Source organism: Myotis lucifugus, unplaced genomic scaffold, assembly GCF_000147115.1.
Source record: "Myotis lucifugus unplaced genomic scaffold, Myoluc2.0 scaffold_588, whole genome shotgun sequence".
In the NCBI taxonomy this organism is placed as follows: Eukaryota; Metazoa; Chordata; class Mammalia; order Chiroptera; family Vespertilionidae; genus Myotis; species Myotis lucifugus.
In genome coordinates this window covers 334,613-351,423 of record NW_005871636.1, presented here as the reverse complement: position 1 = coordinate 351,423, position 16,811 = coordinate 334,613, and positions in this window count along the sequence as shown.

Below are 16,811 nucleotides of genomic sequence, written 5' to 3'. Positions count from 1 at the left end.
AACAATTTTTTTCCCCAACTGCTGTGTTTAGACCTCCAGAAATTTATTTTTTATTTCTTGGCTGGGCAGCCATGCCAGGAACTATGTGAACTAATACTGTATTTCTAGCCAGGATGGAATATATTTTCTTAGAGGAAGCAAGCCACTTGATGTTCTTAATGATGTCTCCTCCTTAACGTCAAACACTAAGTGTTAAACTTACTCTATGATCTATATAGCAATGTGTGTGTGTGAGGGGGAGGGGACTCATTCTATTTTACCAGGGATGCATTAAGCAAGCAGACACTTTCCCCCCCTCTTTTGGGAACCAAATGAACGTCATAGCAGAAGTTTCATGGTGCATTGGGGACCAAAATGAGTGGAGATGTAGTTCAAAGATTGAATAATTGACTAATAGACCAGTGCAGAGGTGAGGCCGAAAGCAGTGGCAATGGGAAATCTACCATAGAAAAGAGATGCCCTGGATGTAATTTATTCAAACTGATTGTTGCCACCAGTCAAATTCATCAGCTGTAACCCCACCTTTCACCTGTCAGAAAACAGCATTCTCTAACTTACAGGAATAAGTACGCTGGTTCTCTGGTGTCTCTTGAATCTATCCTCTCCAAGAGTAAATACAGGAAGCGTAGAAATGTTGTTAGAATTTGCTCTGATCAATAGCTCAACTGAAGTTGCAGAAGTGCTTCTTAAGGGTGATACAGTGCTCACTTGAGTTCACTTATTTGGTTATTTTTCCTTCCCAATGTCCATGCTAATACGTGGCATGGTAGAAAAAATCCTTAGTGCATGAGTTGTCTTGCTCTGGTTCCTTTTGAAACCTGGTGACCTAGGGATTAGAGCTTGGGCTTGGAAGCCAGAGGGGCATGCGGTTAAGATGATCATCAGTAACTGGTTGTGAGGCTTGGCTGGTGCAGAGTGGGGGTGATGTGCCTTACTCACAGGACTGCTGGGAGGAATCAAAGGCCATGGTGCAGAGAGCCCTGGTCCCCGGTCTGCAATACATGGTGGCCAATATTATCCTTTTGATCTGTAATTTGGTTTCTGAATAGACTGACTGCCAGCAAAAATCGTATGCAGAAGACAGATACAAATCTCTTGGCTGTTATTTTTTCAGTTGTAAAATCACAAATTGATATTCTGGCTTTAAGTCATTACTGGTAGTTTGGTTACTGAAACCATTTCATCTGTTTGATTAACTATTTAGATAATAAAACATTTACAAACACCATCTCACTTAATTCTCATGAGAACTTATGAGTCAACCAAAACAAAGAGTATTATCCTTCTTCTCATTTAGGGAAGTGAAAAGTGAGTTTAAAGGATATCAAATAACTCTCACCTTTGTTCTCCCTTTTCCTCTCTAGTACTACCCTCATCCCTCTTCTGAGCACTAAAATCACACATCCTCATCAGAGCCCATTGTAAACGTTCCTCTTCTCTTTTCAGAGGAAAATAACTCATTCTTCTTAGACCTTCTATGGCACTTGAAGTGTGAACCATATAATTTAGCACCTTATTACTGTGTCTTTCATTTCTTTCCAATGAAGTGTGTGTGTGTGTGTGTGTGTGTAAAAAATATATAAATGTAATTTAACTCTGCCCAGCAAGACAAGAAACCTCTCAAGGTTAAGGATCATAAAACTTAAATAGATTTTGGGTCTTACTACCCAGCCCCTCTCCCCCTTCATACTCCCTAGCCCAGAACTGGACTCAGAGTAAGTGCCTGGTGTAAACTGGATTGAGTCCCAGAAGGTTTACCTGAAATGATGACCTAGAAAATCCATGGCAGGATAAAAATGGAGACTCGCTCCTTAGGGACTGTCATCTAAGAAGCAGAATAAAATGTTCCTGGGAAAATTGAAATGCAAAAAAGCAAACATGGGCAGGAAACGCATCACTTGTATGCAGCTTGTAGCACTGATTCGGGCAATGCCCACCGTGCCCCTGTAACTGTGACCAGGACATGCCTTTAGTCACAGTGTCCCCCAGTCATGCCACTGTGACCCTGTGTAGGTGGGGACATCCTTCTGTGGCTTTATGACACTCTGTTCTCCCTTCTGAAGTGATGAGAATTGTCTAAAAAATTAAACAACTCTTAACTGAGGGAAGCTAAATATCAGCTGGTATTTTTGGAGGCTCTCTTAAATTAGGACAGCTGAGTTTAATGGAAAAATAAACATGTTTTGTACTGAATATCAGTTGCATATTGCTGCATACTGAATATCAACCTACAGAGAATTTTCCCTTTTATCACTTTTCTCCCTGTTTTTATGTGGTTTATTATATAATCAAATAGATATTCCTTGTAAATTCCAAAAGGCAAGGCATTACTGGGGTTCTTTTATAACATAAAATTCCAGATTTTTTTCCCAATGATTCTAATGACCAGGATTCCTATCTCCTAGAGTCTAGGACAGTGGTCGGCAAACTCATTAGTCAACAGAGCCAAGTATCAACAGTACAACGATTGGATTTTCTTTTGAGAGCCAAATTTTTTAAACTTAAACTATATAGGTAGGTACATTGTTATTAACTTAATTAGGGTACTCCTATGGCTTAGGAAGAGCCACACTCAAGGGGCCAAAGAGCCGCATGTGGCTCGCGAGCCGCAGTTTGCCAACCACGGTGACCTAGACCACTGTTCCTCATACAGTGAAGATGACAAGGCCCTTGAGGATTGTCTAGTTCTGGGGGGTCCTGTTCTCCAGGGGAATGCTCCTCAGTCTTTGAGGTGCATAGGAATCAACTAGGAATTCTGTTTCATAGATCTGCATTTTAACAGAGAAGTAGTGCTTGTACTCCTGGTCCACACACCACATTTTGGGTAGCAATGTTCGAGAATTGGGGCTCAGTGGAAAGACAGGCCCCTGAAAGTTTGTCCAAAGATTCTTATGTAGAAGCAAATGTGGTCCCCATAACTGGAGGTCAGAAAAGTCTTTAAATTCTAGATGTCCCTGCTTTAAAGGGAAGACAAGCTGGGGAAGACCTGAGTTTTTGAAGAAAAAAATGATTAGCAGCTATTCCTCCTCTTTCTTCCCCTCCTCCTCCTCCTCTTCCTTCTTTTTCATGCCTGATAGAGACCAGGGAATCAATGTGTTAATACTCGTCCCTTCTGCCATCAATACTATCTCTGACTACCTAGCTGTGGGGCCGTAGGTAAACCACCGGAAATGCTGCAATAACCAACGAACATATACTCCACGTGATCTGCATGGCATCTGGTCCCGTGCACTTCACTGCCTTTAGCCCCAGCAGTCCTTACAAACCATGTCATTGTGAGGCAGAGCTTCTTTGACCTCCAGAATGCTTTAGTGTGGGGCCACCTTCCTGTCCAAGAACTTGTCATTCGTTTGATCATGTGGACACTGATAGATCATGTAGGACAAGCTGCCATTGTAGACCTTGGCAATCATTTAGAACAGGAGCTTTAGGTTCCAAGAGGAGGAGCCCCAGGACCTCCGAGTTGGAAGGGCGGTAGCGTCTTCTTAGGGTGTATATATTAGGAAATGACTAGTGCCTGGGAGCTCTCCCTGGTGCTGCTTAAGGCTTCTCCACAGAAACCTCTTGAATTTCTGCTCTTTTGTCTAAAAAGCATCCATCTAATTCCTGGCTTGTAAATGTGTCCTACTTGGACTTTTCTGCTTGATTATATTTCATATTTTTTTCTGGCCAATACTTGGAGCCTTTTGTTTTGCTTAGGAAAAAGTAGTGAGGTCTTTAAGCTCTTTCTTTGAGGACAGATCTTCTAAACCATTAAACCCTGTCTGTTTATCTATCTATCTATCTATCTATCTATCTATCTATCATGTATCTATCTATCATCTCTCTGTCATCTCTGCTTTAATTTATCTCTCTGTCATCTCTGCTTTAATTTGATGTTCTTGACAAGGGAAGGAAAAGAAAGTTCATTGTGGCCATATCTTCATAAGCAAAATAAGGCAGAGGCACATAGTAGGTGTTAATGTACTTTAAAAATTTTGCATAAGACTTATATAAAATAAAATCAGCTGTTTAAAAGTGTACAATTCAGTGGCATCTAGTAAAGTCACACTGTTGTATAACCACCACCTCTACCTATTCCCCCCCTCCCCCAAAAAAACCCCACTTAATGCATACCTTATGAAAGCAAAGATTACTTGGGTGATTCAGAAGAAATTTCTGCCACTTATTGGATTCACTAGGCAATTTATTGACTCTAACAATTGTAAATCTCTTAACTATATGAATACTTTTTATCTTTGTTTTGCCTATGTAGTAATGAAAATAATGATAATACCAGTTATTATTCATGGAATATTATTCTACTATATGCCAGACACTTTAAATATATTTTCCTATTTAAGCCTCAGAACAAGCTAATGAAATAAGTGCTATTATTAACTTTTGACAGAAGAGAACACTGAAGCGCCGAGAATTCAATTAACTTGCCCAAGGCCACACCGATATGAAGCCATAGAGCTGAGGCTTAATCCAAGGCTGTCGGACTCCAGGACCTGATCACAGTAAAATAATGCTTCGTGTGGACATGTACTTGTTATCTGTGCCAAGCATGCATTTTGTTAAACTCCCAGCAAGCAAAATATTGGCTACATGTACAATCAAGATTGGAAACATGGGAACAAGGAATGAGAAGCCAACAAAACACCAGAAGTATTCCCAGAACCTTTAAAATCATGATTTATAACTATTACCTCCTTTCTCTTGCATAACCGATTTCTTTTCCTCTAGTGGATCACTACTGGCAAAAAAGAAACCTGCTCTAATTTCCATTTTAAAAACAAACATCAAAACCTCTCTTGATTCCACATCACGCCTTTCTGGCTGCCTTCCTATTTTTCTGCTCCCCTTCACTACGCTGTGCTCACTGCTTCTTCATTCATTTCCCTTCTTTCCCAACCTGCTCCAATAGAGATCGTGTCCTCACCCCTCCCCTGACACAGCCCTCGTAAAGGTCACAAATGACCTCCATGTTATCAAATCCATCGCTTACTTTTTAGGCCTTAACTTGTGAAACTTTTCATCAGCCTTTGACTCAGTTGGCCATTGGGTCAGCACTTCTTGAAACTCTTCTTATGCCTTCTGTCATCATCCTCTCCTGGTTCTCTTTCAACTACACAGGTTCCTCCTTCTCACTCTCCTTCCCTGGTTCTTGGTTCTGATTCTAGGCAACTGGTTCCCCCTCCTCCGCCCAAGGCTTGGTTCTGGGACCCAGGCCATTCCCCATCCGCATGTCTTCCCCCATGACCTCATCCAGTCCCATGGCTCCCAGCGCTCCTTTTATAGCTCACGCTGTGACATGACATCTGCTCAGACTCCTCCCAAGTTTTAGCTGCCACCTTGATGTTTCTTCTTCAGGTTTAATAGGCATTTCATACTTAACACGTCTAAGACTGAGGTCTTGATTTGAACCCCTAAACTTGCTCTTTCCACGGAGTTCTCCATCTCATAAATGGCATCATAGTTTACCCAGCTGCTCATATTAAAACAACAATAACAACCACCACCTTGATTTCTCTTTCCTCCATCCCTAACTCATTCATGACAAGTTGGCTTAACTAACTCTACCTTTACATCATATCAGAAATCAGTTGACTTCTATGTATCCCCATCTCCCCTGTAACCATTGTAATCCAAACCATCACCATCCCTCACTACTACAATAGCCTTGCCTCTGGTTTGTCTGCTTGTTCTTACTACTCATTCATTCTGAAAACTGCCACCAGAGCCAATCAGATCAGGTGAATCCCCTGCTTAAACCTGCCCTTTGGTTCTTATCTCAAATAAAACTGAAACGCTTTGCTTCGGCTTTCAAGCTCCTACATACACTGCCCTCTAAGTTCACCTAGTTCCCTACTCTCCCTCTCCTTCTAAGCTCTACCACACCAGCCTTCTTTCTAGTTCCCACATATGCCAAGACCCTTCTTTCCTGGCTGGTCCTTCTGCCTGTAATTCATTTCGCCTAGATTTTTAAAAATTATATATTTTTATTGATTTCAGAGAGGAAAGGAGAGGGAGAGAGAGATAGAAACATCAATGTTAAGAGAGAATCACTGATTGGCTGCCTCCTGCACACCCTACACTGAGGATCGAGCCTGAAACCCAGGCATGTACCCTCACCGGAATCTAGCTGTGACCTCCTGGTTCATAGATCGACACTCAACCACTGAGCCACGCTGGCTGGGCTCTCTTAGATTTTTACATAGCTGACTTTAGATCATTCATGTGTCAGTCCAATATCCCCTTCCTGGAGAAGTCCATGCTAACTATCCTTTCCAAACTATCACCAAGCTCCATACTGGTCACTGTCACATGGCTTCTTTTGTTTTCTCCATTATCCTCATCACTATCTAAAAATGCTTTGCTTGCTTGTTTATTATCTCTTAAGATATAAGCTCCATGAAGGCATAGACCACACTAACAACTGTACCCTTCATGCCTAGAACAGTGCCTGACACAGTTTAGGTGCCCAGCAGATGAGGGAATTGAGGCTTGAAAAATAACTTGCCCCAAACCATCCAGTTAGTAAGTGATGAATCCAAAATTTGAATCCAGGTCTTTTTACTATAAATCCTGGAGTTCTTTTTTTACATGATCATTCATGTAATATATATTTTATGTAAATGGGTTACCTGGCTTTTTATTATTCATAATTGTGAAATAATAGAAAATATATATTGGTCTCTGCCCTTGGTTCCTGGCACAGAGCTCCTAAAACCCTTGTGATTTCTGAAGTGATAAAAATGTTAGGGGCAGCTTTTGCTTTAATGTATTTGGGTTTTGATCCCTGTTCCTAACACAGAGCTCCTGAAATCCTTGTAATTTCCTGGGTGATAGAGGTGTCTTTTATTCTAACGAGGTGATTCTGGGTGGGGTCTTGCATGCGGGCTGGTCACAGGGAAGACCAAACCATAATTGGAAGCTCAGGATTTTCAGCCCCAACCCCCATTCTCGAGAAGGGAGGGGATTTGAAAATGGAGTTAGTGGTTGGTCGCTCATGGCTACGTGATGAAGGCTCCAGAAAACCCCCCAAAAGGACGGGGTTCAGAGAGCTTCAGGTTGGTGAACAAATAGAGGTGCTGGAGGGCCGTGTCCGTGAAGAGGACATGGACCTCCATGCACCTTCCCACAGGCCAGGTCTTCCACCTGGGTGCTCATCTGTGTCTCTTAACATATCCTTTTTATAATAAACCAATAAACATAAGTAAACTGTTTTTCTTGACTTCTGTGAGCTGCTGTAGGAAGTTAATCAAACCCCAGGAGGGGGTCATGGAACCTCTGATTTATATGGTGGATTGGCCAGAAGCACAGGGGACAACCTGGACTTGTGATTGGAATCTGAAGTGGGGTGGGGCCAGCCTTGTGGGACTGAGCTTAACCTGTGGGATCTGACACTATCTCCAGGTAGGTAGTGTCAGAGCTGAGTTAAAATGTACAGCACCCAGCTGGTGTCACGGAGGAATTGCTTATGTGGGGAAAAACCTCCACACATTTGGTGATGGGAAGTGTCAGAAGTGAGTGTTCCCCCTGAGTAAAAAAGGAAAGATTCACAGGAAAGAAAAACACAAGTGGAGGGGGAAACTCGGTAGTTTTTCCTTATTCAATAATGTTTATAAAAAAAAACCTAACTAACATGAAAGTTTTTTCTTGCTCTAAAATGTTATTATAGTTGCATACACACATCACACTTTATTTATTTTTTTAAATATATTTTATTGATTTTTACAGAGAAGAAGGGAGAGGGATAGAGAGTTAGAAACATCGATGAGAGAGAAACATTGATCAGCTGCCTCCTGCACACCTCTTACTGGGGATGTGCCCGCAACCAAGGTACATGCCCTTGACCGGAATTGAACCTGGGACCTTTCAGTCCGTAGGCCGACGCTCTATCCACTGAGCCTAACCAGTTAGGGCCACACATCACAATTTAAATTAATATGCTATATATCTGGAAAATATTTTTGTAGTAATACACTTTTTATTGTTGTTGTTAATCCTCTCCTGAAGATATTTTTCCGTTGATTATTTTTTTTAGAGAGAGCTGAAGAGAGAGGGAGAGACAGAGAGAAAGAAACATCGATGTGAGAGAGACACATGGATTGGTTGCCTTCCGTACTCACCCCGACCTGGGGCCTAGGATTGAGCCTGTAACTGAGGTACATGCCCTTGATGGGAATTGAACCCGGGACCCTTCAGTCTGCAGGCCGACGCTCTATCCACTGAGCCAAACCAGCTAGGGCACACTTTCTATTTTTAAAAAAATATTTTTTTATTGATGTTAGAGAGGAAAAGAGAGGGAGAGAGCTATAGAAGCATCAATGATGAGAGAGAATCATTGATCTGCTGCCTTCTGCACGCCCCCCACACCCCACTGGAGACCGAGTCCAGGCACAACCCGGCATGCGCCCTTGACTGGAATTGAACCTAGAGCCCTTCAGTCCACAGGCTGACGCTTTATCCACTGAGCCAAACTGACTAGGGCGCACTTTCTATTTTTAACGAGCTAAAACTGACAGAAAAAGCAATTTACTGATTTAATTTACTGATTTAAAATAATATATTGACAGAGAGAGAGAGAGAGAGAGAGAGAGAGAGAGAGAGATTTGTTGTTAATGCATTCATTGGTTGAGTCTTGTGCCCTGACTGGGGATTAAACCTGCAACCTTGGTTTATCAGGAAGATGCTCTAACCAACTTCACTACTAGGCCAGGGCTATATACTGATTTATTTTTTATTTTTGGTCAGAAAGTTATTAAAATATATTTGGAACAATTTGCCTTGCAGTCAATCCTTTTACATTCTCTTGAACAAAATTATTTTTTAAATTAGTGTCTTAAATTCTCTAAAAAAAGGTTTCATAATGCCATTCTCAAATGGAGGAATTGTGGTTTGCTAACCATACATTTTGAATGTGCCCGAAATAGAAATACAGAAATATGTATGTTCTAGGACAGTGGTTCTCAACCTTCCTAATGCCACGACCCTTTAATACAGTTCCTCATGTTGTGGTGACCCCTAATTTCATTGTTACAAATTGACATAATTAAAGCATAGTGATTAATCACAAAACCAATATGTAATTATATATGTGTTTTCCAATGGTCTTAGGCGATCCCTGTGAAAGGGTCGTTCGACCCCCAAAGGGGTCTCGACCCACAGGTTGAGAACCGCTGTTCTAGGAGGAAAAGCAGTAATAAGACTCTTAAATAACCTGAGGATTTTCAAAATAATAGGTACATGTACTTAAAAACTACTGTATGATTTTTCCCCCCTCATAACTCTAGGTTTTTGGTGTGTTGTTTTTTTTTTAACTTTTTGCATCTAAGACAGATATGTACTTAGTTTGTAAAGTCCAATGTGCTGGTACTGATGTCCCTTGGCCTCTTGCTGTTAGACTTCATCTATTGACTTCACCCGGGAGCATGATGATTCATTCAGCTTTCTCGATGCTTCAGTCTACCTTCTGCCACATACACCTCTTCTCCCTCAGGCTTCTCAATATAGCGACATAACACTTTTTGATTAAGCTAATAATGTTTACATAATGTCTGTTGTTCAGAGCTGAGCCAAGTATGATTGTACAACTTGTTTTTTGTTGTGTTTTTTTTTAAATCTTGGCATGAATAATTGCCTCTTTTGGCCATTGTTTCATTCTTTTTGTGCTTTTCCCCAATTCATCTACACACTTTCTGAATGAACTTTGATTTCCCTCACTGTGGTCAGACAGATGGATTATCTGTTTCTCTCTCTTTCTCGTGTTCTTGGGACAGCCTCCTGTGGTGCTCTTCTTGCGTCCGTCTCCTTTGGCTGCTCCATGAGGCCCGTGGACATCAGTCCTGGGTTCATTTGATCCGATTCCTAAGAATGCCCTTTGCTATTGCCTTGGAGTGGATCTTGCACTTTCTGGACCTGTGTTTATTTCTTTTTGGTTTATATTATCATATGGTTTACATTTTGCAGTAAATTCCTCAAAAGGGTACATATAGGGAACATTTTTTTAAAATTATTGTATATGAAAATGTCCTTATTTTGCCCTCGGACTTAATGGGTAGTTTAATTGGGAGTGGAGTTCTGGAATTGAAATAAGTTTCTCTTGGAATTTTAAATGTCTTCCAGTGTGACTATTGAGAAATCTGACATCATTCTTACTCCTACCTCTTCATACGTGATATATAGGGTGTCCCAAAATTGTATAGACATTTGAACAGCTGATAACTCACTTAATTTTGAAAATGAGCTGTATGTTAATAAACACTGATTTTATAATCTTTCCAAGTGTGTGTACATTTTTGGGGGGAGATTTTAGGATCTTCTCTTTATCTTTAGTGTTCTGAAATTTTAAAATGACTTGCCTTGGTATGGGTCTTTTTTCATTTACTCTGCCAGGTGCTTGGTGGTTCTGTTCAATCTAGATATGCATGTTTCCTCAGTTAAAATGAGTTATATTCATTTTTTGGTATAATTTCTGCAACTTAAGGGGGCTTACTATGGGCCATTTTATTAGTTGTCCTGCCCTTCAATATTGCTCAGAAGAAATGCTTTTGTTGAAGATTTTTTAAAAGCTTTATTTATAATTTTCTCTCTTTAAACTTCATAAAAGCTGATAGATTTTATGGAATTTTTTTTTTTACTAATACCATTATTATTTTTTCCCCTTGGAAAAAAGGTAGACTCTTCTTTGGAAAAATATTATTATTATTATTTTATTGATTTCAGAGAGGAAGGGAGAGGGAGATAGAAACATCAATGATGAGAGAGAATCATTGATTGGCTGCCTCCTGCACGCCCCCTACTGGGAATCGATCCCGCAACCCGGGCATGTGCCCTTGACCAGAATCAAACCTGGGATCCTTCAGTCTGCAGGCCAATGCTCTATCCTCTGAGCAAAACCAGCTAGGGCTCTTCCTTGGAAAAATAAATGTCTAATTGATTATGTTAAGGTTTTAAACTTAAAATGAATTAGCAATAATTTTGTATTTGTCACTGAGACCTCTCCAAAAAGGATGTTCTGACTTTTAAAGTGTGTCTCCATGTATAAAATACATAGTTGAACGAATATTAATTGGTTGCTCACCATTCTGTCTAGATTTGGGAGAAAGTACTCCCTGACTTCTGATGTAAAAGACAGGAGGAGATACTCATCTGGAGCAGGGCCACATCCACTCTTGATGCTGAGCTCAGGGTAGACGGGTGGAGGAAAGAATCTTAGGGAGAAACCAGGTCAGGTATAGTGGGGCTAGGGAGGTGGAAGTCTTCCTTGTTCTGGCGATGCTTTGAAATCTTACTTTATAGTTCATGACAGTAAACGAAGCAAGTAACAGCAAGGGCCAGATCATTGTCTGGTGATGGTGGACATGGTGGTGGCCATTGATTCCTGGCATTGCTGGCTGCAGAAGAAGAGATGTTCATTGTGAGAAGAATGACTTCAACTGGCAGTGGGAGGAAGAAGGATGGGCCAGTGATGTCATTTCTACCTCTCCCAGAGCACCAAACACATAAGCCTTCCCCTTTTAAGGGCCTGGTGGATACTTATTTGGTTGAATCATATAGGTGGGGCAGGAAGGATTCAGATAAATAAGGCAGCAGCCAACCTGTGACAATCTCACTCATTGTTCTTGGAGAGGAGAGACCTTGTCATTTGAGTTAGGTGCAGCCAAAAATGATCCAGGATATTAGGAGCTGGATACATACATTGACTAGGTCATTGATAGCTACATGCAAAGGAAAGAGATGGTTATGGGGTGTGGCTGACACCAGAAGGATACTTAGGATTGTTCCAAGATAAGCAACATCAGTAATTGTGTGAGGAATGAGTCAACCAGATTAATTACGTAATTTTGTTCCATAAGGACTAGTAAGATAGTTGAGCCAATATTAATTTTGGGTTTCAGGAAAAAGTAATGAAATTTATATGATATTAGATAATAAATGACATTAAAATAGTAACTAAAATAGTATTCTAAGCTTTTTACATGAACTGGTGCTTTTGATCTTTATTAGAACCCAATGAGGTCGATGCTACATTAGCCTCATTTTTACAGATAAAACTGAATCAAAGAGAGGTTAGGTGACTTGCCTAAGCACATACCAATGGTTTCCAGCAACTTTACAGCATGGATCATTCTAAGGGAAAAAATGTGTTAAATTTATGAGTTGTATGGGGAAGAGAAAGCTATTTCCTGAGTATGTAGTAATGATAACCTACGAAATGACAATGTGGGGCTCCAGGTCCTGAGAGAAAATCCTACAACCCATTCACCTTGTCTTGGGAAGTCTGTTATATGTGCATGAAAACGGTGAATGTATCCAAATGCTGGAGGGGAAACAAAGAGAAATTCTTCCTATCATGTAAGAGCAACTGCATAATATTAATTTATTTTAAGTGCAGGATATGTAGTGTCTATTAATATATCACTCTATATACCTTTGGCTGGCAAGCATGCACTAATCAAGAACTTGCTTTAGTTTCATTATTTAAGGAGATGCTCAAATCCCAAAACAGTTTTAGCTCTGTATATTTCAAAATAAAGATTCTTTTATCAGATTCATTTGGAAGATTACAATAAATCCTCACTCTTTTGTTTGTGTCGACCTGAGATAAAGGTTTAGAAATCAGATAGCATGTTAAAATTAGCTTGCTGTCTCAAAATAATTTTTTAAATATGTTTCTATTCATATTCTTTGATATATGCTATCATTGGGGAAGGAAAGGGAAAAGGAAACAACATTTATTTAGGTCTCACTATGCCACACATCCTACATATTGAAATTTGTGAATGGACTTCAGTCTCATGCGGTCGCTGGTTAAAGCACAGGCTGTGGCATCAGAGGTGCCCACGTTCAAATCCAAGCTCTAGCACTTACCAGCTTTGGGACCTTGAACAAGCCTCAGTTTCACTCATAGATTGTTGCCATAAAGAAATAAAATACAGCAGGTAAAGCATTTTGCACAGGGTCTGACCCATAAACGTTGGCTATTATGACAATAGGGACAGGGTCAAGGTGAGGTGAGTGAGGCACTTGTCACAAGTGCAAAATTTAAGGGGGTTCCCCAAAAGCTCAGCCGTGAAGGTAATATTTTAATGCAGTATTTTCAAAATCAATGATTAATAAAGAATTTTTAAAGAACAGGACTGATAGTTCTGATTTTTCCTTCTCCCAGCTTCAATGTGGCTTGGCATGGCACCGTACACTGTAACATGTATGTTGCATGTATTATTGTGCATGGGTATTGCCATTTCTTTTGTTGTTGAACAGAAGTAAAAGTTGTCCTTTAATATTATTACCTGTGAGGGTCACTGTCCAATAATGTACGACTTGGCCGAGAAGCTGAAACAAGCGCGTCCGTTTATGTGCGGCCTCATTGTCTAAACTGTGGTGTCATAACAAGGTAAATAAACACAAATGCTTGCGGAACAGTATTGAACTGGGCCATTGTGGCATGAAGTTTCAGAATAGCTTAAAGATATATATGTATATAGCGTTCATATGGAAAATAATACAATAATTATTAAATAATACAAGAATAAACTCTGTTTCACATACAACTGTTAACTACATTTGCCCACCCTATATAGATCTTATTTTTCTGAAAATTGTTGGAAAGAAATGTTTTCCAAAATCAATGTGCAATGGAATTTTCTATAATGCTCCCCTGCACTAAGCTGAGTTTTGGTTGAATCCATTTTATTATAAGGTTAGTCTAGAATTTCTGCCCATAAACTCTTCGGACAAATCTTGCTTTATTCCAGAGTTTACCCTCTAGAGAGTAGTGTTATGACTTATATGCTATGCCAGCACAACCCAGGCTGACTCTGCCTTCTTAGGTTCACCAGCAATTATGTAAGTTAAGACACAAGTAACACTTCCCAAATTAACACTACTAGGAAGAATCTTTTTATTTTAAAAAAATATGTATATTTTTTTATTTCAGAGAGGAAGGGAGAGAGAGAGAAAAAGATAGAAACATCAATAATGAGAGAGAATCATTGATTGGCTGCCTCCTGCACGCCCCACACTGGGGATGGAGTCCACAACCTGGGCATGTGCACTGACCTGGAATCGAACCACGACCTCCTGGTTCGTAGGTCAACGCTCAACCACTGAGCCACACTGGCTGGGCAGGGAAGAATCTTTTAATATTTTATGCTTTCCCTCCTGGTTGTGCCTTAATTATAGTTTCTTTTAAACATCTTTGTGAGATAGATAAGACACCAACAAGTTCATAAGCAAAACATAGTATTTGAGAGAATTAGCCAGCACATGAAGGGAAATGATTAGTAAAAACAAGTAAGTCAATTACAGTTTACTCAAAACATATGAAAAATCCATTCTTTCTACATCAAAAAAAAGGGAAAAGTGGGCTTTCCTTAATTCTAAGATGTTACTACTATCAACAAAGAAAAGCCATAAAGAATAATATATATTGTATTAACTGATTGTTAACCCAAGGTTTTAGTTGGTTATTAAGAGAATAATGTCATAGGTCTGAACCCCACCTTTGCTCAATGTAAGATTTCTCTTATTTGATGAATTTTTAAAAAGAAAATGGATATCGCGATGATGAAATTAATGGCAGGATTTAGATTGAGTTAATGCAAAATGATATGTTGTGTTCTCCATTTCTTTTTTTTTAATATATATTTTATTGATTTTTTACAGAGAGGAAGGGAGAGAGATAGAGAGCTAGAAACATCGATGAGCATGTCCCCTACTGGGAATCAAGCTCACAACCTGGGCATGTGCCCTGACTGGGAATCGAACCAGTAACCTCTTGGTTCCTGGGTCAATGCTCAAGCGCTTAGCCACACCGGCCGGGGAATGCTCTCCATTTCTTCACTACTGCGACAGCACAGGTAGACGCAGAGGCTGTTTGCTCCTATCTTGAAAATGTCCACTCGGCATTAGAAACCTCTCTATGGGTCTTATTTTTTCACCTTCCCTACACTGACCAACTTCTCTACAGAGTGACCTACACTTGCTCTTGCATTTATCCAGTTGCCATTTTTTATTTTTATTTTTTAACCCACAGCAATCTGATAGCTGGAGAATATTTTTCCTGACTGCTGGTAGAACCTGTCACCTTGAACCTTTCCCCCTGGAGCGTCTCTGACATTGTGCTTATTCTTATGTCTCTGGTTCTTCCTCATTGTTCCCTCTGTAGGATCCCTCTCGCTCTTTTTGGACCCTATATAGGACCATGCTTTGTAGGTCAATCCCTTGGCACCTTATTACTAGAGAGGAACACTGTGTGACACCATGTGACAGGCCTCACAATGGATTTTGACACCACACTGAGTTATAAGCCTTGATGGAGAATTGCTGACTATAAGGTAAAGTGCTCACTCGTATCCAGCCTGCAGGGCTCACCACCTTCTTGGCCTGCTTTCCAGCCCTTTAACAAATACCGCTTTTGACCTATACAAGCCCTTGGCCTCTACCTAATGAGTCTGCTTGCTGGCCTCATAGATGCCCTGTACATTATGTCTTCATGACTAGTAGCGGTGCTGAGACACAGGGAAGACCAGAACTCAGTTATGCAATAAATAACTTTTAAAAAGCCCCACAAAACTCCACAGCATCTAGCACCATATACTGCACAGGGTATTGGTATTTAATGACTGGTTAGTGAATAGTATGACAGCTAACACGTTTATAAAATTGCTCTCTTTGATGAGCTATTTTTGGTAACCTTTGCCAGTATAAAATAATTTGTGAGAAATCATAGCTTTTAAGTTAAAGTAACACAGAAAAATCTATTTCCTGTAATGAGTCATTATCAAACGATTCTGGAAAAACAGTTCTTTGAAATTTATTCTACAGAAATAGTGTAAGAGTTGGAGAAACTAGGGTAGGTTTAAATCCTTGTGCACTAAATTTCATCCCCTCAGATTCAAAATAATCACCTGGAAAGGAAAAAAAAAGGTTAGAAGTGGGAAGTCATGGGTCTGGTTTAAGGCTACTGTGAAACTTCAGGATTCTTACTGAGGAATTCAGTTTGAAAGAGCTGCAATTTTTTTTAATTTTAGATTTTACTTATGTTTATTGGTATGGTTTTTGAGAAAGAAATTAGTCAACCTACCGGTAAATAAAAGGGTGTATATAGGTGACAAGGCCCCCTCACCTCCCAGCCCTCTCCTTCTCTCCCCTGGAGAGTGATGGAATCTTGTGGCAAGTAATGCACCAAAGTTATGCTCTGAAGGCCAGCAGAGTAGCAGGAAGGAGTTTCCTGTTTAACTGATGTTACTCTGAGAACTGTAAGGATCCACTATTACCCTTCTAGGAATCCAGGAATGGGTGCCCTGAGGTTCTGACTCCAGGAGGAGTGGCAGGATGGAGCTGGGACATGGGGAGAGGGTGGAATCGGAAGCAGAAAGAAGACATCAGGCAGAGGGGTCTCTCATGAGCCCATCTGAGCTGCACACCCTGCACACTGGAAGGCAACCTGAGTGGGGACAGGCAAGAGGCATCGGAACGTTTCTCAGGACTGGGTGAAGGGCTGTGTTTGCATGGGCACTTTCCAGTGACACCTGCACACCCTTCCAGACATTGTGCCAAGTTACATATGTTTCAGATATATTGCCATTGGCAAAAAGTTACTGGGGGTACTGTTATCACTGACATAGGATTCAATTTAATACATGCATATTTACTGAGTGCATACCATGTGACAGGCCGTGGGAAGCTAAGGGGGAAAAGGAAAGCATAATCATTGTGCTAAAGGGATGCATCACAAGTCTCAAGGTCATGAACTCTCCTTAGCACAATGGCAGTTTCACAGGTGTCTGTGATTATTTGATTACTGTGTCTCAGGC